The following is a 26,015-nucleotide window of genomic DNA, read 5'->3' as shown; positions in this document are numbered from 1 at the left end:
CAGCCACCCTCCTGTCCCCATGTGGCCCTACACCCCCTCAGCCAGCCCCCTCCCCTCATCTCCATGTGTCTCTATGCCCCCACACAGCCATCCTCCTGTAGCTCTGCCCACGTGTCCCTGCACCTCCCTCCCCCTGTGGCCCTGCATCTCCACTCCCATTCAGCCCCTGCCCAATCTGTCCTCCCCCACTAGCCCTTATGAGCTCCTGTCTGACCTCCCAGCAGCCCCACATGGTCTGTCCCCCCATAAGGCCTGACCTGGCCTGACAAGTGCTGTGAAGAAGGCAGGCTCTTTCTCTTCCCTATCCTAGCTGAGGCTGGCCAGGAGTGGCTGCTGTGTGCTAGTGCCACAGCACCCTCTGGTGGGCAAAAGGCAGAACTGCAGCAACTTTTCATCAGAAGCTATTTTCTGCAAAATAATAATTTAAAAACATGCGCATGCAGTGGGGCAGAATTCTCCCAAGAGTAATAGTGTGAACTAAGGCTATGTCTACACTGCAGCTTATGTCAGAAAAACTTAACATCGCACAGGAGTGAATATACCAGCCCCCAGCGAGACATAAGTTACACCAACAAAAGCACTTTTGTGGACAGCACTATGTTGATGGGAAAGCTTCTCCTGCTGACATAGCTTCTGCTGCTTGCGGAGGTGATTTTATTATGCTGATGGGAGAGCTCTCTCCCATCGGCATAGAGCATCTTTACCAGATGAGCGGCAGCAGCGCAGCTTCAGTTATGTGGAGACATGGTGTGAGAGAAAGGGCTGTTCACTACCTCGTCAGAATTACTGATTGACTACATTTTTTGCATAGAGAGGGTGTAAAGTAATCCAGTGCTTGAGGCCGAGGAGAGCTGCAGGATTCAAAAACTTGAAGATTCTAGACAGAAAGGTATTGAGACTGTGAAGGGAACTGAGCAAATTCTCAGAAGAAGTTGGTAATTGAGATAATGTAGATTGTGTCCTGATTTTGGTCCAGGAATTAAGTGTTGATTATTTCCAGAAATATCAGGCTAGAATTCTTATTTCTGTCACTCCTCTGCTGAATTATAGAAGATTTTTGTGGCCTGGGAGATAAGTTTCCTATTGGAGAATAAATCTGTGATGGAGTCTGATTTGTGTGTGTGTGTGTGTGTGTGTGTGTGCGTGTAACTTGTTTTATTTATACTGTTTACACCAGCCTTTGGACACAGGTTAGCCTGTGAAGGCTAATCCCTCTTTCAGAATTCTCAAACCTAATACCAGTGTCTAATTCCCAGGAAGCAACTCTGCACCAAGAATTGACTCTATTAAGAGAGATTAAGGCAGAGAGCAAACTCTCTTGCTGTTTGCAACCGCATTCCCAAAAAGTAGTAACATCAAAAAAATTAACAATACAGCATTTCTTCAAAGACTGAACTGTGTTTTCATGCAAAGGAAAAAGAACTCATAAGACTGTGTAATGGTGCCATCTGGTGATGCCAGCCACTACAGTAGAACATAAGAGTTATGGACACCTTGGGAATGAAGGTTGTCCATAACTCTGAAATGTTTAAAGGCTAACATATTTATTTGGGCATAAGCTTTCATAGGTAAAAAACCCACTTCTTCAGATTTGAAGAAGTGGGTTTTTATCCACGAAAGCTCATGCTCAAATAAATCCGTTAGTCCTTAAAGTGCCACCGGACTCCTTGTTGTTTTTGTGGATACAGACTAACACGGCTACCCCCTGTTATCTGAAATGTTTGTAACTCTGAACAAAGAACAGTTCGGGCTCCAGATCCAGCAGCTGAGGCTCGAGGCCGGGATTCAGCTGCAGCTGAGTTCTCTACGCAGCCCTGGCATATCCCTCTCCAGTCAAGGGTGTGTGTGTGTGAGTGAGAGAGAGAGCGAGAGAGAGCTGTGCATCCCCCTCCCGGCTGTGGGAGGGTGTGTGTGAAAACAGCACGTCCCCTCCTGGCTGGGGGAAAGGGGGTGAAAGCTGTGCAGACCCTAGCAGAAGTAGGAAGCAAGAATTGAATTAGTGAGCTAGCCTCCATTTAACCACAATGGAAAAAGTTGGAGTAAAAATAATTCTTTCCTGTTTTAGTGAGCTCTGTAGTTTTATTATTCCTTGGGAATGGCTCTTCCATAAGTAGAATTATAAAATTCTGCTACTATAACGATTTCTGTAGTTCAAATATTGAAAAGAGCTCATTTACATTCTTGTTAAAAACAAACAACTCACCTGCCCCAAACACACAAACAAACAATCCCCCAACCCCCCGTTTCATTCCTTGGTGCAGGTACTGAAAAATATACCTTCCGCATAACTGTTTAATTAATTTGATAATGTGTAAAGAGGGAAGCACTATTGTTGCCTCATAGACCACATGTAAAACTGTAATATGGGGCCTGGCAGGATTTGTTTCTGTTTGGATGAGAAATCGATTATATGAGTTAGGTATATCCTTTAATTTTATGTATATTGCTGTGAATAAATGGATTAAACCAACTCCTGCTTCTCTCTCAATGTCTGTAGGAATGTACAGCACTCAGGCTTTTGCAGAAATCTCAAGCTACTTATCCCGGCCTGGTGCCCAAGAAATCATTCTCTCTCTGCCTTTGCTCCCTTACAGGGTCATCCTGTAGCTCCTTATCTCCTGGCTTGCACTGTTTCAGCTTCCAGCCCTCTGCATTTGCTCTTTGGGAGGACGTGTGACTTACCACAGCCTATTGCTCCTATAGCAGGGCATGGAGAAAAATGCTGAAGTCTGTGACTGTCCTGCATCTGAGACCCTGATGGCAGCCATTAATATATTTCCTTTGGGAATTGTGTGTTTGGATCAAGAAAAAAGTGCACATTGGAAAATATAATCCCAACTATACATATAAAATGATGGGGTCTAATTTAGCTGTTACCACTCAAAAAAGAGATCTTGGAGTCACTGTGGATAATTCTCTGAAAACATCCACTCAGTGTGTAGTGGCAGCCAAAAAGCAAACAGAAGGCTTGGAATCATTAAGGAAGGGATAGATAATAAGACAGATAGATATCATGTTGCCTCTATATAAATCCATGGTATGCCCACATCTTAATTACTGCATTCAGATGTGGTCATCCCATCTCAAAAAAGATATATTGGAATTGGAAAAGGTACAGCAAAGGGCAACAAAAATGATTAGGGGTGTGGAACAGCTTCCATATGAGGTGAGGTTAATAAGACAGAGACTTTGCAGCTTGGAAAAAAGACGACTAAGAGGGGTTACAATAGAGGTCTATAAAATCATGACTGGGGGGTGGAGAAAGTAAATAAGGAAGTGTTATTTATTCCTCCTAATACAAGGACTAGGGGTCACCAGATGAAATTAATAGGCAGCAGGTTTAAAACAAAAGGAAGTATTTTTTCACACAACACACAGTCAACCTGTGGAACTCCTTGCCAGAGGATGTTGTGAAGGCCAAGACTACAACGGGGTTAAAAAAAGAACTAGATAAGTTCATGGAGGATAGGTCCATCAATGGCTATTAGGCAGAATGGGGAAGGATGCAAAACCATGCTCTAAGTGTCCCTAGCCTCTCTTTCCCAGAAACTGGGAATGGGCGGCTGTGAGTGAATCACTTGATAATTACCTGTTCCATTCATTCTCTCTGAAGCACCTGGCATTGGCCACTATTGGAAGATAGGATCCTGGGCTGGATGGACATTTGGCTGTTCTTATGTTCTTATCAGTTTCTGACTCAGTATCTCTCACACCTCTTCCGAGTTCTTGATTTAAAGACTTTCATTTCAGCTTTGCAACTTTATAGCTCCAAGAAATGATAGACCTGGAGGGAATGTTCTAATCCAGGGGTTCTCAAACTGTGGGTCGTGGGATCTTTGAATGTGGTTCCCAGGGCTGGCTTAAACTTGCAGGAGCCCAGGACTGAAGCTCGAGCCCCATTACCCAGGGACGAAGCCAAAGCCTGAGAGCTTCAGGCCTGGGCTGCAGGACTCAGGAGGCAATTGGGCCCCCACACCCAGGGCAGTGGGGCTTGGATGGGCTCGGGCTTCAGTCCCTCCTCCAGGGGTCTTGAAGTAATTTTTGTTGTCCGAAGGGGGTCGCATTGCAGTGGAGTTTGAGAACCCCTGTTCTGATCTTTGGCCTCATGAAAAAAGACACTAGAAGAAAGCTAGAGTTTGATTGGGGTCTCCACATTTACATCTGTATCTGTGTGTGTTTTAAAAGGCAGAATTAAACTTTCTGATCTATGAAGAAACAATTTTAGCTGAAAATGAAATGCGAATTTCTATTTTATTTTAAGTTTTAAAAAAATAGGAATTCAGCTGGACTCCTGCAGAAATGTCAGTATGTGTCTGATAATGGATACTGTATGTATGACTGGCTTGGTAGCTAACCTGAGGTATAACATTAGATATATGCTTACAGGTTCAAAGGAAATGTTCCAAAAGAATAGAAAATTCTTTTTTTAAATGATTTTTTGAGATAGGACTCCTCTGAGGAGTCCCACTAGAGTTGACGTTAGGTCTCTTTGCATGGGGATAAAAGCCCCGTGGCACAGCTGTGGCTGGCCCAGGTCAGCTGGTTTTGGTTTGCTGTGCTCAGGCTGTGGGACTAAAAATGGCTGTGTAGACATTTGGGCTCAGGCAGGACTCTGACAGGCTCTGGAGTTCATGCTCCAGCCTGAGCCCAAACATCTACAGAGCAATTTTTAGCCCGAACCCAGTGGGTTTTTGTTTTTTATCCCAGTGTCAACATAGCTATTGCCATACTCGTGTAGCGGTGCCAAAGCCCTGGCGTGCTCAATAAACACAAGCTACCAGCTGTGCATGAAGTGTTTTCATTAGTGGAAACTTGGGCCTAAGGTTTCATGAGAAGGAATTGTTAGGGTTTTTTTTTCATTTATATAATGTGTGTATGTAAAAAGAAGTGTGTGTGTGTGTGTGTGTGTGTGTGTGTGTATTAGTATTATCCCTGCATACATTACATAAACTTGTTGGAAAGGGAGTATTTATGTATTCCAAAAAGTTATGCATCCGCTGCTCTTTAGAGGAAAATGATCACTGTTTCCAGTTCAGTACTTTTGGGAATGACATCCTGCTTGTTGGTACTGCTGAAGGTTTTATTTTTCTGGGTGGTTTTATTTTTTCATTGTTTAGTTTTGTATTCTGGAATAAACTATATCTGTCCACAAAAGAAAACATATTCAGCAAAATGTCTTCCCCCTTCCAGACACACAAACCCTCAATACTTTTCATCAAAATTCTTTGCTTCTGCCATTAGGCTTTCCGAAGATACTTTTTCCGTATTACAGAAAATGATGGACAGAATGTGTTTGAAACATTGTCATTTTCAAAGGGTCCAATAGAGTTAAATGCCGTTTACTGCAGAACTGCATTCCTGGTAGCATTGCCAAGAAAATATGTTGTAACCACATGTCTTTGCATGTTTTAAATCCCTAAAGAGGGACAAAAATTCTTAATTAACATTTTCTGCTTCTGATATTTGTTGTGGGGGGTTTTCCTGCCGCTAATGCATCTCAAATATGCTGCTTCTCTTTACTTCTGCTGGAAACGATATAAACTTAATTCTAATGCGTGAGCTGACACAAATGATATTACAGTACACCTACGCACCATGAAAAGGAATGTTTTCCTACAGAGACATTATAGACTGGGTTTGTTGGAAAGCCACTCTTTTTTGCATTTGCAACAAAATATCTATTCTATCAAACGAATTGGTAATATTGTGCTTTGTAGATGTTTCATGCAATGTGTATTTCTGTGATTTGTGACTGTAATATGTTGATATGACGGGCATGATGGGATTTGAGAAAAGGGAGCGTAAAAATCAAGGCAATGGTGTTTTTGCAGGACTCTTGCCAATAATTTTATTTGCAGAGGCATGCGGTTGGTTTATCATCTCTTTGGTATCCTGAAATAAAGCACTGTCACTGTAGTGCCCTGGAAACCATGGATATAGACTGGGAAATCTCAGGTTGTAAAATGGATTTATGTGCCTCTTTGTCTTCATCCACCCATTCTCTGAACCTCAAATGTCCAATTCACCATCTCTTTACTCACTCCATATTGTGTGGAGCAGCTGCTGTTCTTCCAGCTCACAAAGGGCTGGATGGAACAATTTACAGAAGCTGCTAACACTGCGCTTGCATCAGCCAAAGGGACTGATTTGGAGTGACCTAGGAACTGGTTCCTTCTTGTTCAAGGAGTAAGTACTCTGCCTTCACAGTACTTGGCAGCAAAGGGCAAAGGTCGGGTCTGAAACTTGGGTTGTAGGGCATTGCTCTACAGCTAGCCTGCTAGACTAGGGCAAACACCACTCTCTGTACACAAAACAGATTGATTACACAGTTTAACATCCGTAATTAAATGTCTCAAAATTCTATTTCCTCCTCTTAAGTCTCTAAGTTATAGTACAGTTTTTCAGATTGCTTTGACTAGTATATCTGCAGCAGAAACTGACACAGGGAAGGGCTTTTGATTATTCTAGCTAGTGGTAGAATACTGCAGTTTGTAAATTGTGAATAGCGTAATGTCCAGTTTGTCTTGTGGGCCGGAGGTACAGTCTCCAAAGTGATTCAGTGCCAGAATTTAGGGATGAATTTGACAGATATGAGCATACCTAGAGAGGGCGAGTCCTCATAATAATTTCCTTAATATGGCTACCATGTCAAACGGGGTGGCACTACAAAAATGTTGCCACCTTTACCAACATGATACTATAAAGGAACAATCCCATCAGACCAAGCAACAAATTCTAAATTAAAATGCACTTTATTTGTTGAGATGCAATAGCTTGTTTAGAAATTATAAATGTAATCGTATGGTTTTATATTGAGAATTTCTAAGTTGGGGCCTTTTCAAGGGAGTTAATTTCATGTCTAGCTTTGATGGTTGGGACTAAATACAGGATTTAGTTTAAAGTTTTTCCCCTTTTTAAAAATATAATTCAGGGCTTGTTTATTTGTATTTTACTCAGGGCTTCTGGTGCTTTCAGCATAATATCATGTCTAACAGACAATGACATTTTTAATTACTGTAATGCATAACCTGTTAGGACTTGGCTACCTTCCTTTGCAGGTTGGGGCAGGGGCGTAGCTTTTAAATGCTACACTGTAGAAACACAATGCATACCAAGATCAAATGACTTAAACTTGTCAGCCAGGTTGCAGTGTGTTATTTAATCAGCCTGCTTAGGAGCCTGACTCTGACGACTGCTCAGAAATTCCCCCCCCCCATTCTGATATCAGTGGGAATGCAGGTGGTCAGCACTCCACAGTATCAAGCCGACAGAAGTTAGTCCCAGAGCAGCTGATGGTGGAAGTTAGGAGATTGTCCTAATCATGCCTCAATTGGCACATGACAGTACTTCCAGACAGAAAAAGGTAATACATCAGAATATTAACCTGCAGAGCTTACTTGCAGCCTGAATATACACATGACCACCCTGTCCCATTGTTGCTTAGTACATTGTATCATTGAAAGCAGACCTACCAAGTGTCACACTTCTCTAGATAACTGGTAAAGTCGAGAGAGCATTGGCTGCCTTCACAAACTCCTTTTAACTCTATGTGCTGGTGCACTGGGACGGAAGCCAGGTGACCATGGTTTCTGGTCTTGTATCTTGATCCAATATTAATATTTCTCTGCAGTTCACAACCCTTATTATGGATTAAGGCTTCATAACTCCTCCCCTTAGAGGCAAGCAAATATTATACATCCATTTTTACAAATTACATAATTCTGCAACATTTCAAAGTCATTTCAGACAGAGCTGGGAAAGGAATCCAAGTTTCCAGTATGCCAAACCCAAGTCTCACCCACTTAGTCACCCTGCCTGCCAGAATGAAAGTGCCAAATACAGGTATTTTGCTATGCTTTGTCTAGCCACTACAGGAAGCGCTCTTTCCAGAGCTGGAAGAAGAACCCAGGAATCCTGTTACCCAGCATTACATGGTTGTTTCCCAAATAGTTGTGTTGCCCATTGGCCAAGTTTGTTAGTGTGGCATGCCTTCTAGTGGCTTATCCATATAGAGGGTAGCAGTCTACTTCTAATACCAGTTTCTCCTTTAGCTCAAATGGTGAAGGTCTCCATGGTTATCTTAGGTTTGTTTGTGCCACCTTGCTGGTGATTCATGTGATGGGGGAAATAGTATGCAGTCATGCTATTAAACTATATTATAATGTTAATATTGCACATGGAGCTGCACAAACATTTTCAGCTATTTGAAAAGAGTAGGAAACAAAGACAAGAAAATAACCTCTGTAGATCCAGGTTGCAAGTGCTGCGCTCCCTTTTCTAGTTGAGAATCACTGCTATAGGCTTTGCAATGTCACTTGGACAATCTGACTTAGGCTAATGCTACAGCTCTTTTGGTTTATGACTTACTTGGGTCAACCCAACCCTTTGTGACGTTACTGCTAGTCTATGTTCTTTTTGGAAGACAGCAGTCAGTAGAATCCTGGCTGAAAATCCTCCTGGACAGTCTTTCCTCGTAGGTCAGGTTTTCTGAACCTTGTACGTTTTTGTTGCTATCTCAACTCTCTATCCAGTTTTGTCCATGTCTTTCTTGAAGAGTGATGTCCAAAACTGGACACACTACTCCAACTGAGGCCTCGCCAGCACTGAATAGAGCGGGACAGTTGCCCCCTCTGTCTTGCATAAAACGCTTCTGTTAATGCACCCCAGAATACTAGCCTTTTTTGCAAATGCATCGTGTTATTCCACTCATACTCAATTTGTCCCTATATGCTTCTATTATTCTTTTGTGATGGCATATCCTTGAACCAATAATTGAGAGATTTTTTTTAAAGGAAGAAAATTAATTTTAGCATCAATTATCTATATAAAGATTGCCACAGCTTTCATGGCAGCAGATTTTTTTTTCTTGTGCTTGTTAACTTACAGACACTGGGAGTATGAAGTCTGATCATCTCTGGCTGTGATTGAGGACTCAACAAAGAGGCTCCAGTGTCATATCTGTAACATAAACTCCCTTTGTCCAGGTGTCTTTTGGGCATCACAGTTATGTTGGCATTAACAACAAGCAGAACAAAACTTTCAACAGCGGTATTAAATCTCTCTCCCCCTTTCAGTCAGGTTTAATTTGTCGTCCTCCTGATTCTCTGGTTGTCCATAATATCATCCATGCAAAACACAGTAGAGAAGATCTAAAATTCTAATGTAAAGAAAAGCCAAGCAGAATGGTTTTAAGAACTTTTTCAGGCCACCCTAAACAAACAAATAGGGCACAGTGTGTCCCTCCTCCTCCACTTTTTCCCACAGATCATACTTAAAGAACTTGAAAAACAAAACTGTAGCCAGATTATTTAGTAGAAGAATGCACGCTTTTTGAAAAATGCTTCCTTCACTAGATGAGAAGACAAAGTCTGAGTAAAGATTAATATTTCAGATACTGGTGATAGCCATTTTGCAGGAAAATGGTATTATTCATGATACTAATGGTGCAGAAGATGACTACTCGTAGTAATACCTAGCTCTTATAGAGTGCTTCATGTGTAGATCTCGGAGTGTTCTGCAAAGAAGGCAGGTATTGTTATCACCATTTTACAATAGGGAAACTGAGGAAAAGAAAGGTGACGTGAGCTGACCAAGGTGTCACAGCAGGCCAGCGGCAGAGCCATGAATTAGAACCTCGGGCTCTTGAGTGAGTTTGTTACTCTAGCCACTAAGCAACACTGCCTGCACTATAAAACAGTTGTAAACCAGGTTCCATCATGCATTAAATGTAAACTGAAACTTGAAAAAGGAATACAAAAAATAATCCTTTCCACGTTCTCGCTAAGCTGCTCAGCGTCCTAGTAAACAAGATTAGAGACAGTTTTCAACAAATTTGTACGTCATTATGTTTTCCCCTTTTTTACAAGCCACTGAAGTTTAAGTACCTCAGTTGCTATTCCTCCCCCCACCATACTGAAATATCTCTATGCCAGTGGTCCCTAAACTGTGGAGTGTGCCCCCAGGGGGGGCATGGAGGAATATTTGGGGTGGGTGAGCATGGTTTGGGGCAGGCCAGCCCCCATGGGGTGGGGCAGGGAGGGAACGCTATCCAGCCTTGCTCTGCCCCTAGCTCTGCTCCTGGCCCCAGCCCCGACTGTGGCTCCACTCCTGGCCCTGACTCCTGGCCCAGTTCCTGGCTATGGCTCGACTCTCAGCCCTGTCTCCCCACTGGGGTTCTGGCCCCATTCCCCACCGTGCTGGCTCCCCACCATGGCTCTGCCTTGGCCCCTGACTGTGGCTTCTGGGGTTGGGGTGCAGAAAAAGTGTGGGGACCACTGGTCTATGCTTAATGATAGACATCAGCACAGTGCATGTAGAGTCTGCATTTGAGTAGGGAGAAAAGCAAGGGTAATTCAATATCAACTGGTTTGGATAGCAATGAATGCTTTATTTTAATATGTGGAAGTAGGGTGGGTAGTTCTAACTTTTTTCTCCATAGTTATACCTCTCTTTGTGGTGCCATGATATTGCCAGCATAGTGCATGTTGGGAATTGAACTTGGAAGGAGTATGATAGGCAATTGTGAGATTGTACTTATGACTTTTAGAAAAGATGAAGAGTGAGGTCTATGGGTGCTTTTTAGGGAAGTTAGGCTGGCTTCTGAGTTTTGTTTTTTCATTTTTGCCTAAAAATTGATTCAGTAGAGGAAATGGTAATTTTTCTTTGTTTTAAAATATGTTTATAAATGCAGATTTTCTGTTGTGTGAAGGAGGTTGGACGTAGGTTCAAAATATTAGGAGCTGCATGAACATATTAGGAGAAGCACACACAAAGCCAGTGACAGTGCAGTGTGTTTTACTGGTGCTACAAAACCAAGATTGCCACCGGCTGGCACCTTGCCTGTTAGCTGGCTGTTTACATATATACAGAAATATTTTATAGAGCACTTCTCTAACAATATGGACTCTGACTTCTACTGGATGATTGCATATAATGTCACAGCTGAGAAAGAGAGCTGCCACCACCAGAAGGCTCACAAGTACCAGTTTTTGTCAGGAATTGAAGATTGAGTGTGGTGAGGAGTTTGTGTGGTGTGGAGTTTCCATGTGAGTTGATAGATCTTTGTGCTGGGGAAAATTGGGTAGGTGAAGCTTTCTTGTGCACCTCAGGTGGTGCTGATTGTTTAGTGTAGCAGCACCTTGTAGGTGAGGAGGATTAAGAGCCAGGCTGATGATCCTTCTTCACAAGCGTGGTGAGAACAGGCATGTTGCAAAAGTGACGTGGCCTCAGGATTGAGGGAAAGTGATGATACAACTGTTGCTGCTGTTCTTAGCAACAGAATGTTTGCTTTCTTTTTCACAGGGAAATACCTTTACCCAGAAAATTAATAATAAATTCTGTTTCGGAATATTTTAGAGGGCAGTCCTTAAATGATGTTCTTGATATACAGGTAAAACACCTGTATGGTAGATTGTTCTCCATGCAGCTAAAATGTACTGCTCTGTGCACTGCATGCTTTATTTGTCTGAAATTTTCATACTGGAATGGATTCCTAAGACAGAAGGCAGTCAGGTGTAGCAAAGTGAAGAGCAAAAAACTAATTTTTTGGAGCTCTGTGAAATCTGTCTTAAGGAGACAGGTGAAATTAAATTGCAGTACGTACTTTAAAGATGGACATGTTGTATTTGGTGCGACACCCTTTAATAAAATTTCATTATTTTTAGAAATACAAGTGGATTAACATGTTCATAAACTGTATATACAAAGGCCACCTTTTTTTCCCCACTGGCTGTAGGGTAGGCAAATATGTTTAGAAACATGTCAGCATGTACTGGTAACTTAATTTTTTTGTAAAGATCAAATGAGGTGGGATGTATTTTTTTAAAAAAAGGTTTCTAGATTTTAATGTGCAGAAGAAACATATTGACTTTATTTCAAAACAAATGTAGAGGCAAATCACTTACGCCCAAATTATGCCCTGTGGTATGCACATGCAATTCCCACTAAAGTACAATGAGATTTTTGCACATAGGTTGAATGGCGGAATTTAGCTTGTCTCAGTGACTTGTGCAGCAGAACACGATCCTCTTCACCCCTCAGATTGTTTGAGATGACCATTAAAATGATCTGAGTTGTGTATCTTTTGAAGTGTGTGGGAGAGCCACCAGGAGAAATAAAGAAGGCGCTGCATCTCAGGACCCCTGCCTGTTCATTTCAGAAACAGGTAGTATTCATGAAAATCTGGACTAGTTCATGATTTTGTTGAATACAACTAAATGATCTGTTCTGGGGTGGATAACAAGGTCTCCTGGGTCCAGAGGAGTTTCATGCAGGTTACAACAGATACTAGCTAATTGGAGATTACCTTGAGTCATCAGATGTCTCAGAACAGGTGATTCTAAAGGAAATGGGCGATAAATATCAACATCCCAGAGTTGAGAGTCATGAACTGTAATTGTGCCCTGCTGGGCATCAAGTGACTCCTTGTGAGCTAGTCAGCTATAATAAGGACATATAGCTTCTCCTGGGGCAGCACAGCTTAAAGAAGAATTAAATGAATCTTTGTGCATTATGTGAATTGCTGCCCCTGGGGCATTACAGTGCTTGAGCACTCAGACTCATTAACCGTTCGACATGGGATTATGGGTAACATTTCCACAGATGTAGTGAGCAATGACAACCTCAGAACAGCCTTCCTCATCCTGTCTTGCCAGGCTTTGGTCATACATGACATAGTGCAGTAAATTAATATATATTTCCATAGTGCATCTTTTCCCTCTTGATGTGTTTACTTTCAGTGAAGAGATATTTCTTTACCTGCTCTCTCAGAATCCTTGTGTTTCTGAATTTTTCTACTCATGAGTTAAGTGCAATATTATTTTATATCATCTGTGTAACGGAGAGTAATTGTTATCAAGTTGCAAAAATATGTAATTTTTAGATGATGGGTATTAAAAACAGATGCCAAAATACGGTTGTTATTCCAACTCTACCATTTTTATGTTGTTTAAAGTACTGGGTTTTTTTAATATCAGAGAGAAAAGGTTGGTGAGGTAATATCTTTTATTGGACCAACTTCTGTTGGCGAAAGAGATAAGCTTTCAAGGTTGCAGAGCGCTCTTCTTAAAGTCTGGGAAAGGTACTTATGTCACAGCTATACACAAGGTGGAACAGATTGTTTAGCATAAGTGGGTAACGTATTGCAAGAGACCATTCAAAGTGAAGTGGCCTTCGTAGTCATAGGACAAAAAACATGGGGAGGTGCTAGTGGGTTACAAATTGTTGTAATGAGCCATACATTTAGTGTCTTTATTAAGACCATGATTTTTAGTGACTAGCAAAGTTATGAATTTAAGCTCCCAGGCTCATCTTTTGAAAGTGTTGTACAATGGTTAGCTACTTTTCAAGTGTTACCATTTCAGCTATCTTTCCAAATTAGAAAAGAGAACTTAAGGCAGTCATCTAAATGGTTTGGCTAGTTTTGTTTTGTCCTCCAAATTCAATTTAATACCCAACAATGTATCAAGATTCAGATCAGTTTTAACTTGATATGACTGAGATAACCCAGAAAATAATGGTTTATACTAGAAATGCTATGACAAACTTAATGATAGTGGCCCTAGTTAAGCAAGGTGCTTAAGCACATGTCTAATTTTAAGCATGTGAGCAGTGCACTACTTGTGTGCTTAATACTAGGCACATGCTGAAGTACCTCCTTGAATGCTAAAATTAGTCCATCTTACTTAAACAAAAGTTTATGCTCTTTTTGGGTGGGGGGAAAAAACCTCTTTGAAATGAACTATTAGGTACATTGGATGGATAATGTGGTCCCATGTGTTTTGTGCTTGAATGTATATTGCTGATTGTATGTAGCAAAAAATCAATGCACTACAGTAGCTATAGCTGTTCAATAGCTATCTGTTGCATATTCCTTGAGAGCTTTTTTAAGCCACTGGAGATGTAGTTTGCCTTCATTGCTCTTTAAATTTAACTGAACATTTCTACTTGAGACTTTGTGTGAGTTGTGCTTAATAACGGAATATTTTCCAAACTGTTCTAAAGCTGTTTAAATAGTTACTGGGGCATCACACTGAAGGGCATGTTAAAAAGTACCCTGTAAATAATACTACTAAATGCAATAACTGCGTTTTGTATTTTTCGTCTGTTGAAAAGAAACAAAGGTTATAGCAAAGTCATTACCGTCTTTTTGTAACTTGATATGTTTTATCTAAATAGCAGTGAGGTAGCTTAAAATAGGTTCCAGGAGGAGAATAATCAACTTTTAGTAGTTGACAACGATGCGTCCTTTTTCTGCCTTGAATGGTATTGGTTCTGGTGATCCATAAACTTAGCTTGGAAATGAGACACAACATATTCCTTGCCTTTCAAGTAGGTAGTGTTTGTATTTTGGTGCTATTTTATGGTACGTGATATTCTGTAGCTGTGCGCCCTTCTTGTAGGCAAACTTTTCTGCATACTCAAAGCTTGGGGTGTGCCCTTTCTCTGAAAAGGACGACAGAACAAAAACTTTAAAGGCCTTCATTCTTATCCCTATGAAGAATAACAAGCCTTTGACCCTGCTTGTGAAGTGCTGGGACTGTGGCCATGTTGTGAGTAAATATTCATCAAACAGATGCAGGCTCCCAGATGTAGACTCAGTTGAAAGATGCTGTAAATCTTTTGATCCTTCCTTGCTGTTTTCACCGAGCCTAAGACTGAGGTAGATCATCTGCTGTTAAGGGTCAGAATACAGCAGCATACAGATATTATTAAATGTTTATAAACAAACATATTACAGAATTTTCTTACAACACGGTGTAGCTGTATTGATTTAAATGCACAATACATCACAAATTTGCCTCTTAATCCCCTGGAAAAGTAGGCATAATTCAGAACCAAAATCCTCTCCAGCACAGCAAAGTTTCCTAAATTTGCTTTACTCTTGCTAAGTATTGATGCTAATTTCAGTATCATTTGGCAACATATACTAACGGTGAATTCCTCTTCCCCGCCCCCCGTCCCCTTTTTTTTTCCCCTGATGAATGCTAGTTTAGTTCAGCATTGGTGGATTACATCTCCTTCCAATGGTTTAAGACTTGGTTTAAGAAGTAACATATTTTCAAATCATTCGGACCTATTACATATTTCAGAAATGCAGCACCATACCATAAATCCATTAACAGATTATAAAGACAGAGGGGACTACAGTGATCATCTAGTCCAGGGGTCTCAAACACGCGGCCCGCGGGGTTATTTTCTGAGGCCCGCCAGCTCCTCGCAGCTCCCCCGCCCCCTCCCCCAGCATTTACCTAGAGCGGCTCCAATCCGGCGTGCACAGGGGTCTGTGTGTTGCCCTGGCTGCGCCTCCACGTACCTCCCCCTGGGGCAGGGAGAGGGCAGAGTTGGGGGGGGGGGATTTCAGGGAAGGGGTTGGAATGGGGGCAGGGAAGGGGTGGGAAGAGGCGGTGCAGGGGCAGGACCTCACGGAAGGGGTGGAGTGGGGGCAGGGCCAGGGCAGCGGGGGCTGGGGGTCAGTGGTGCAGCCCTCGGGCCAATGTACTAGTCTTCATGTGGCCCTCGTGGTCATTTGAGTTTGAAACCCCTGATCTAGTCTGACCTCCTGTATAATACAAACCCTAGAACTTCCCCAAATTAATTTCTATTTGAACTAGCTTAGGCCTTCCCTCTCAGCCTTTACATGTGTTGGAGATTGGGGAGAAAGATTATTTTAAAGATTTAACAGGATGCATGCCAGTCAAATAGAAGTGAGTATTTAGATGTTATAAATTCTTCCAGGAAAAAAAAAAAAGGGAAAATTCCTCAGTTCCATCTACAACAAAGAATCCATCAAAAAGCAAACAGGAATGATCTTGTTGTGCATTTTGATTCTCTGCAGCAGCCCAGGAATTCGTACCCTTTCGTCCCCTTCAGGATTCTTGGAGGGGGGATGCAGAACAAAGGTAAATGTTTGAAGAAAACAGAATAGCCCCTCAATCCATTTATAGAATACAGCACAGTACACGCTAAGCTCTTTCACTGCCAAGTAGCAGCACAGTGTGAGGGAACTTTGCTTCAGTTTTAAGGAACTAAACTATAATCTGGGACAACCTCTTCCTTTATCAGTAACATGTAACTCTTGATAGCAAGTAAAATACTTGATAGTAATCAGTAACTCTTGATAGCAAGTAAAATACTAATACTCTGTGTTCCAGTTGGGCCAAATATGGTTTCATTGAGGGAAGATGATATACAGAAATAGGTAACCTTTTAAGAGACAGGTGAAACAGCACAGCACCAGTTGGCAAGAGGAAAACCAAATTGCTGGGTCTGTGGATGTAATAGCTTGGTCTCCTTTCAGTACTGGGTGCTTGACCCTGGCTTACTTGCATCACATTGCTCTCTTCATTATGATAGTAATAATAGACTCCTTAACCTAATCTGTATTCTTCAGATCAATAATACAAAGATAAGTACAATGAAATTTCACCTAAATATTTCTTCTTCATTATTAATATCGTCCAAGAATTCATGAAGTCTGGTTGTGAATGACTTCCTGAATAAAGAAGAAATTGATGAAAATGCTAGTGAGCAAAAACATGTGGTGAACTCTGTATATCTGTGTGTGTCTACGTACTCTACCTATAAACAGCTAGCTTCTCATGCTATTTATCTTTAACACTGGAAACAAAATGGTTCAAAGTTCTATTGACAGAAGAGAGGTTGAAATTTCATAGGTAGCCTGTATTAAAGATGTTGCATAACATATGTAGCAAGAAATTGAGGCACTTATAATGCTGTACAATTAAAGGACTAAATCTTAGGTTAAACTCTGGCTGACAAACTGGAGTCTCAAGGGAATTACAAGTTTGTTTTTTGTCAGTAAGATTCCGTTTGTGTGACCTCTCATAATTGTTGCAGATGTTCCCTCATGAAACTCTGTAAGCTGTAAGTAATGCTGCATGTGTGGTAATTCAGTGGCAAGGTATTCTTGTCAAAATAAAATCACATTAAGAATAATACTAACCTGTGTTCCTAGTAATGCCTTTACTAATTGAAACTGAGTAAGTTTTTAGTATTTTTATTATGTAGTTTTAAGATATTTTTTACTGCATGGATTTCATTTTATATAGTATAGTCCTCAAACTTTTACATTGTGTGGGCTACGTTGTACAGGTCACCTCACCTCCTGTTGGGGATTGTGACACTCCCCAAGAGTACCTAGGTTTGGGAGGTACCTCACTACTACCTGCCCTTAGTGTGAAGCAGACTTGTCTGGTCCTGCTGTAGCTCAACTTCCTCAAACCAACAGCTTCTGGCCATGCCCAAGCACTGACTTCCAGGCTTCTGCAGGCCTCGCTGTCTCTGTGCAAGCTAGTGCTAGACACACACCAGCACCTGAGTCCTCTAAGCACTCCCTGTAATATCCAGCCCTGGTCGCTGAACACACTCAGAAATTACCAGGCAAGCTGTCCTGAAGAGACAGTGTACAACACACACACACACACACACACACCCCCGAAGAGACAGTGTACAACACACACAAATTGATTGGTACAACTCAGGATCAGGTCCTTTTTATAATGATGTAGCAATGAAATATATTTATAGTGAAATAATCATAAGCTTATTATAGAAGATTGAGATTTAAGAGATTGTGAGTAAGGATAAGTGGAAACAGAAATGTTTACACATGCAAAATAAAAAGTATAAAATGCTTCTTAAAGTCTAAACTTAGCTTTACTAGGCTAAAATCCTTGTCTAAAGTAGGTTCTCACTTAAAGCAATCTCCCAGAGTCACCAGCGCACCTGGCTGGGATCCTTAGTGCACAGATCCAACTTACAGCTTACAGTTTGGGAGCTACAGATGTCAACAGTACATTAAGCAAGCTAGCAAAGAAATGTATTTTGCATGTTGGTTGACGGTTGCTTTTTGTATACATTCCCGAACCAAGTTAAAGACTAAGGCAATTGAAAGTAAAAACGGATGAATTTAGATTTGAGCTGCTTAAAAATTAATCAAGATCTCATGAAAATGAGGTCATTTAAGTAAGGGATGGAATGGGTACTATATAAAGTTATTTAAATAGGTTACCCTGAAAATGAGCTCATCTATTGTTAATACAGTAAATGAATGGTTTTGAGAAGCAGAGATCCAGCTAGATAGGTCTGCAGGATAGTCTTGGCATTAGTTACTTCCTGACAAATGAATTTCCGTGACCTATTTTTGTAACTGGATCCCAGTTGCATGCAGCCTCTCCTTAGGCTGATGATGGCAACACTCATTTATAGTCAGAAGTCTCAAAGAAAACATCTTATAAGCTGGAGAGCCATGCCAGATACTTGATTACCCATCTGCTTTTGAGTTACTGTCTCTGTTCTGGAAACATGCATTTAGAGTTCAATGTGGTGAAAATGGTAGTGTAAGTAAATTTGTGTTTTAATGGTCTACATATTTAATGTTACATAATTATATTAGCTCCGTGTGAGTTTATCTCTGTACAAAAAGCTTTTTTACACTCCCCCCCCCCCCCCATGGAAATATTTGCCGTTAGGTGTAAACTGAAATTTTTCAGCCAATTTTTTTCCCTTTTTCAGCAGAGATTTTACACAAAATGTTTTTGTTTTAGTTAAAAACCCAATTTTCTGTCAAACAGTTGTGATGGAAAATTTTTAGCCAACCCTAGACAGAACTTAAATGTAGCAATATTATACTGAGTTATGGCGTTTAAGGCCCAGATTTCTAAAGATATTTAGACATTGCTGTGCTCGGCGTTACAACATCTATACTGATTTAGGAGCCTAAGTGATGAGTAGAAAATCGCACAGCTTGCCAATGGCAGAGCTGCAAATTAACCTACATAGCTTGACTCCCACTCCATTACCCTGTATACTGCACCTTGCTGCCTCTTACCAACCAGCAAACAAACTAATCAGTCATTTTGATTATTAGAAGAAAGGTACCATTGTTCTTGTACTGTATATGGTATACAACAGAAAACTTAGTGCGAACATGCAGATTTGTTATATTTTAAACACAGAAGTGGACATAGTAAGCGAGTACAAGTCATTTACTCTAAATTATGTTTTGCTGCAGTGTGTGCCCTTGCTTAATTTTAAACACATGCTGATGTCTCCTTTGAAATTTTCAGAATTGATGGTGTTTGCTCTTTTTGGGTGTGGAGGAATAGGTTTCCTGGACTTTTTGCAACATGGGCTCTGGCTAAATATATGTTCAGGTTATAGGACCACATTTCATAATTCTAGGTTGTCCTCTTCATTCTTTCATGGTCTAATATAAGCCTGCCAACTGAGGAGTGTTTTGTGTGTGGTGTGTGTTTTTGTTTTTTGTTTCGTTACTAATTGCTATGCTTAAACTGGATGTACAGAGAGAAGCAAAAATGATGAAAGGTTTGGAAAGTAAGACCTATAGGGAATGTTTCAGTATGTTCTGTATAAAGCAAATGAGACTGAGAGGAAATAACCATACTCTACAAACATGTAGAGGGACCGTCATACAGAAGGACAGGAATTAAATATCCCTTTTTTGTCCAGGACTAAAGGATCACAGGAGACATTTTTCGTTGCTGCTGTAGATGTCCAAATACAACTCACTATTGAACAGCAGCAAGTTTCTAAAGCTCATGCTGTGGTCAAATCAGCAACAACTTTGCTACTACTTACACTGGACTGCCCACACACTCCTGGAATGCTCAGTGGGAATTTAACTAGGATGATTTGGGCATGTAATTAGCTTACACTGTCCAAACCTTTCTGAACAGCAAATGTCAAACATTTAGCTTTGAACAAAGCCACAAGGGTGCCTAAACACCAAGAGTCAGGATTTGCTTCTTTTTTGGCACAAATAAAATGTGTTCATAACACTTGTATTAAACTACAGGTGATGATTTTAACATGACTGGAATGAAAGGACACCATCGTTATTTTAGACAAAAAGTCATCAACTAGCAAATCCTAAAAGAGCAGGATTTCAAAACAATTGAATTGGATTGTTTTGTGGAACTTAAGCACTTTCAAGCTGGTTTTCTTGGAGAGATTGCAAGAAATATCCTTGATGGCCTTGTGTCATATAGACTTGTGAATGCATGTTGTGGTATGAAGACTTGATTTTCTTTAGTGCCTGTAGGTAGAAGAAAGCAAGGGAAATTCTCTCCCTGTTAATAAATGAGATGGCATGGCTTTTTGGAGTAAGGTGTAACTTTACCTCAGTTGGCTCTATTCCAGCCTTGGATTGGCAGTTGCTTGTTAGGGATTGAAAAAGAAGATATGAAAATAAGACACAAAGGGAGAAGTATTTCTCTTGGGAAGGAATGAGTAGGTATTTTCTATGTGTTCACCATATCGATGTTTGATACATACGCTCATTGTTGGAGGAAGGTGCGGCTAAGAACCTATCAAACCAAGACCACTCATAATGAATGAGCTTTTTATTTTTTGTGGCAGTGATTAGTAGCTGAAAAAAAATAAATGAAGATTGTAAGACGTGCTTCTTTGGGGAATATTTAAAGGCTAAATTTCTGTTGATATTTAGCTTGACTCCCATTAGAGGTGATCTGTAAAAACAAAAACCTAAATCTAAGGCTTGATTACCACTGTATTACTCGAGTGTTATGTCAGTTATGTCAGTTTAACTCCATTTAGTTCCGTTAGTTTTATTTGAGCATCTACAGCAGCAGTGAACGCTATTTCAGAGCCCACTGTATGATCCTTTAGTGCTGGATTACAAAGAACCTTTGTTTAACGGAACTGCATTGGTATAACACAGTGGTGAATCTGGCTCATAATCTTTTAGCATTGATCTGTGCCTAGTGTAACAACATCAGGAGAAAATAATTCTTAGATATTGTAGAGAAAGATCTAGCAATTGTAAGGAATCATAATCAACACAAACATCCTGAAATAGCCCTAATTCTGTTGATCTAGGGTGAAATTCACCACCATTCAGAGGACCAGGAAGAGGCTTATGTACCATTGCATACCAATTGAGTCTATTTTTAAGATTATGGGGTGAATTTTACCCTTAGTGCAGAAGTTCTCAAATCCTGAGTAGGATTTAAAGATGTAGTGTTAGATCATGGAAGCTCGATTTAACTAACAACTTCTAAAACCTTATTCAAGACAAGGCAATTTGTACTTTAGTATGCTAAAATGGTAGAGTTCAATCCTGGGGGTGGGGTGGGGGGACGGGACTAAGGTTTAAATTGATCTCTTTAAAGTATTGAAGTTGTTAGTATTGAAGTAAAGTGTTGAAGTATACACTGAGAACATTTATATTGCCATTACCATTAACATGGATAAACTCCATAGGCCAAATCCTCATCTTGTGAAAATAAATTCATTGACTTAAATGGAACTATGCCAATTTACGCAAATTGGGGATATGGCCCTCTGGTCACAACACAACTCCTATGATGTTTGAGAGCTATTGTGTGTAGTTAAATCTTGTCCACTTCACTTAAATATTGCCTCTTTAAAGTCCTGTGGTCACAATTAGTGAATAAAAACTTGAGCAAGCTTAAAGAATGTAGAATATCAACCTCTTGTCTCTTTAGATAGTAAGCTCTTTGGAGAATGGACTGACTTACTATTTGTGTGAATGCAATTGTATTTTGAATATAATAAATTAGAATAGTTTTAACTTCTATTTTTTAATAATTGCAGTATTAGCAACATAGCATTTCCTCTGATGAGCAGAAGTTTCTTCAACTATGTGGAACACCAACAGTGATTTTACAGTAGGCATGGCGATATGGAGTTTCAATCAGTAACATCTTCCGTTAGGAAGTAACTTTATTGTAGCATAAAGGTACAGCTCCATCATTCTAGAACAGTTTTTTTTTTGTGCAACTAAAGGAGAAAATGTTTTAAATATCCTTGTTCTAGATGTTTAGTGTAGCCTACCTTTGTTTCTTCCCACTGAGTGACTGAATTAGCATGGTTTCAGAGTAGCAGTCGTGTGGCACCTTAGAGACTAACAAATTTATTCATATGACTGGTACAAGAAAATACACAGAAAGTGAACTTCCCCACACTATGTGTTCATTGTACTTCAACCCTGTTCTAAAGGGACCAGTTTTGAAATGGAAAAGATAGTGCACTTTCCCATGGAAAGTGCTTATTTTAATGGATTTAAATAAATTGTATTTTTTACCTAAATTTAATCAGTTTACAAATGCTGTGAACTGGGAACAGTTGTTAAGGCCAGTAATACAGGATAATTTATCCTTCACTAAAATGTTCTAGTGCACGTGCATTCCTTATCTAGGCATTGGAAAAGCTGTGGTATTTTCCATTGTTATAACTTTTTCCTGACTTTATTTTCTCCAAATTAATTGTTCCTGTAAAGGAATTTAAATGGTGTGTAATTATTGTTCTCTGTTCCAAAAGTGAATAAAAACAAAGCTTGACCGCATGCATTTTGAGGCTTTTGGAAAAAGTTGGGTGTGACACACAAAAAAGTAGAAAAACAAACTTTGCTGATGAGACCAGGAAACTCTGATAAGATTTTCCAGTTCTAAATGTACATGCATTAGTCCTCATCGGAAGGGATTGCTTTAAGTTTAAATTTTTTCCCCTCCTGTATTTTTCTTTGTAGTTGTTTTGTTACCCTATGCTCCAGTCTAGTTCAGATGATAATAAAGGAAAAAGATACTTATGTGTAATCTTGAGGGATGTTGTATATGAGGAGGGGAAACAAATGGCCTTTCTAATCTAGGTCAGGGACACAAATTACTTTGCACTTTGTAAGTCTCTGGGGCTTTGTGTATGTTGTTAGTAGGCTGGAAAAAAAAGCCTATCTTGGGGCAGCCATTGGAAGAGACCACTCACAGCCCCTACAATTTTATATTTCAGATTAAAACCCTTCACAAAGATCTGGACTTTGTAAAGAACAAAAATTCTGGAATTTCAAAGTAACCTTCTTAAAGGAAAGTTTTTGTTTTAAACAATCTAACTCTTTTTTCAACCTTTCGTTTTTCTGTGTGTGTGTGTGTGTGTGTGTGTGTGCGCGTGCGCGTGTGTGTGTGCACGCATGTACACATATCATGTATGAATATGCCGGCAAATGTGTGTTCATTATTGGGGTTTTTAATGTTATAGACTGTGCAAAGCTCATCTGTAGTTCGGGTGTTGGAGTAGGGATGGGTAAGAGACTGGGAGTTGAGGTTAGGGAGAAATTTGATTGTGTCCGGGGGGGGGAGGGGAGGCATTATTTTTAGAGAAGGGGTAAAGATTGTGGTAATTCTCTAAATTTATACTGACTCAAGTTTTAATTATAGTAAAAGCAGCCAGAGCAGCTTGGATGAACACATTTATCTTCAATAAAATTATAAACGTGTGTACGTATGTATATTTAGACTGTGTTTGAAAGGAGATAGTGACTGTCCTATCTTCTTTAAAAAATCCTAAAACATATATCAAAATGTGCTTTTATGCTATATATGCATAGTAATATGTGTGTGATATAGTAATGCTGTGATATAAAGGTTTTGTTGATATTTGTCTGGGGTGACCTAAGGTGACAAAGTTCCTTTTGGCTTTTCCATTCAAGGGTAATGGAGCCATCCCAAACTTTAGCCATTAGGACACTTATACCGCACTATTAGATATAAGAAAATATAAAAATCTATAATATTATAGAGAAAATGCATTCAGTATATTATTTCAACAGTACATATGATGAATAAAGTAATTAGTCAGTCACTACTGAACAAACTTCAGTTCATTCTCAGGTAAACAACCATTTGCTGTCAGAATTTGAATGGAAATATTTTAATGAATCTTGGCTATGCGGCTCAATGTTACTTTGCCAGTGGGAGTGGAGCAAACACCAGCTTCCAGAAATAGTTGACAGGTTATGGAAATACTTCTACCCTTGCTGCCTCAAAATAACAAATTATATTTCAACTTGAGCCATTCTTTAAAACCTAAAGGCATTCCATATGATGTGCAGAGATACCAAGGGAAAATGAAGATGGACAGATTAACCTGTTTACTCTACATGAAGCCTTCCACTGGCTACTCACTTAGCGTACAAAGGTGACCACATTAAAGACGACCATGAAACCCCAAATAGAAAAAAGGCCATCTGTAGTGTCATTGAATGTAACAGGATGCAAACTGGCATCTCTGAGATGACAACATGCAGTAAGCAACTTGTTTGTATGGTGCATGTAGAATGAGCTTGATGGTGAGGAGGAGAGCATGCAATGCAAACTAAAGAAAATGGAGAAAGAAATTAGGGCACAAATCTTGGAACTTTTCTGTGATCACACTAGAAAAGGTGTTAATAGATGTAGTTATTATTAACAACAATAATATACAAAACTAGCAAGTATTTTTATGCATAATTTCAAATTTGGAGATTTTACTTTTTAAAATAGTTAATGTAAATGTGGAATTGTTCAGAATGTTGTAGAATTCCCACTTGCAGAAAAGGTGGCCTGGAGGAATAAGGCCGCACTGTAATGGTGACCTTGTCCACAGTATCCAATAGGTCAAAGGTTGGGTAACTACAGTGGCAAGATAATGCAAAGAATTCAGGTATGAAGGCACTAAAAATTCTTACATACCTGAGCCAAATAATTTCACAGAATTGGCAGAACTTCAGTCCTGTTCTGGGTGTTCCAAGTTAATGGTGACTCTTGGTGTCCTTATTGTCTGTGTTGGTAATCTGCTTATGAAAAGGTGTTGTTTGATCTGATGGGTAGTGGGGAGACTATCCTGTCAAGAATTTACCTCCATTATTGAGAAGTAATAAAGTAGCTCAGGCACAAGGCACAGTTAGTATACTGCTTTAATAAACTCTGGAAGTAAAGTACTCTAGCTCCCTCACCCTTGGAGTAGCATGTTCTAGTGAGTTGGCGAACTAACCTCTTGCTCTTGAATACTAGATTCAAATCCTGCAAAGGTCATAAAGTAAAAGTTTCTTCTCAACTTAGTCCCTCTGGACAGTCTGTACCACAGAATTACCTCGCACCATAATGGTTAACGTATGCTCTAAAGACTGGCTGAGGATGGGTATTACAAGTATAGAATGAAGTGCATTAACCCAAGCTGTGCGGGCAACCTTGCCCAGACCTACTTGAACTATGAAGGGTTCTAATTTGATCTAGTAATATGATAGAGGCAGGAATATGGTCTCCATTCACTTCACCCACAGTTGATGGGGAGAAAAGAGCCTCCTAAGAAGTGGGAGCAAACTGGCTGTTTTTGTTCATATCACTTCAGCTTGCTTTGTGTGTCAAGTGTGCATGTAAATGGTAGACGGTCCATCATATCCCTTATCTGCATATTAAAAAAGCTGGGATGGTTGATAGGGCAGTGATTTAGTGAGCGCTTGGGAACCAGGTTGGTTGGAGGGAAGGCTCAGTGGATGCTTGTGCAGTTAATAAGAATGAGAGTGCTGTGATGTCCGAAAACATCTACTTCACATTGGGAATGTTGAGATGTGTAAGTAATTAGCATAGCTACACCCGTGCTAATACTGAGTTCTCATTAGCACAATCTGTCCCATATAATTCTGGAACAGCAAAAAGAACGAGGAGTACTTGTGGCACCTTGATGCCACAAGTACTCCTCGTTCTTTTTGTCCCATATAAGTAACGTGACGCCTCTCTGTGCATTTCTATTTTTTAGCTACTTTAATTCTTCTTTGGTCATATATGTTGGAATGACATAATTACTCAACAGATTTTTGGAATGCTTTTTCAGATTCACTTCATTAGTCAATTATATCTTATTTCAGTCCAATATGTATCTGGATGGCTTCCTCGGACATGATTGCTAACAAAACTCATCCCAGGCTGCTGCTAACGCAGCTTTATTGTTTGCTATACGGACTTGGTGACTTAGATGGTGATGGTGTGAAATTATTCTACAATTGGTTAACCTCTGCAATGCCAGCATCCGTAATGATTCTTCTGATGCTGAGCTAGATTCTCTCATAGCCCCAGCTGTCCCTTGAGAAAGCTACCTTTTCCCTATATCACCTGTATCAAGAGGAATCTGGGTTCTCCCAAGTATTTAAGTCATTCTGTACCATTTTTCCAATACATCTG

The 26,015-nt window shown here is 40.1% G+C and overlaps 1 protein-coding gene across 2 annotated transcripts in view; it reads left to right on the top strand.

Annotated features, from left to right (window-relative positions):
- The window catches only part of PPP3CA (protein phosphatase 3 catalytic subunit alpha), a 325,188-nt gene that overhangs the window by 93,015 nt on the left and 206,158 nt on the right, over window positions 1–26,015 (top strand). The window lies entirely within an intron of this gene.

The sequence above is a fragment of the Chelonia mydas genome, chromosome 4, assembly GCF_015237465.2.
Source record: "Chelonia mydas isolate rCheMyd1 chromosome 4, rCheMyd1.pri.v2, whole genome shotgun sequence".
NCBI lineage: Eukaryota > Metazoa > Chordata > Testudines > Cheloniidae > Chelonia > Chelonia mydas.
The sequence above is the reverse complement of the archived record's forward strand: the minus strand, read 5'-3'. Positions and strand labels throughout refer to the sequence as shown.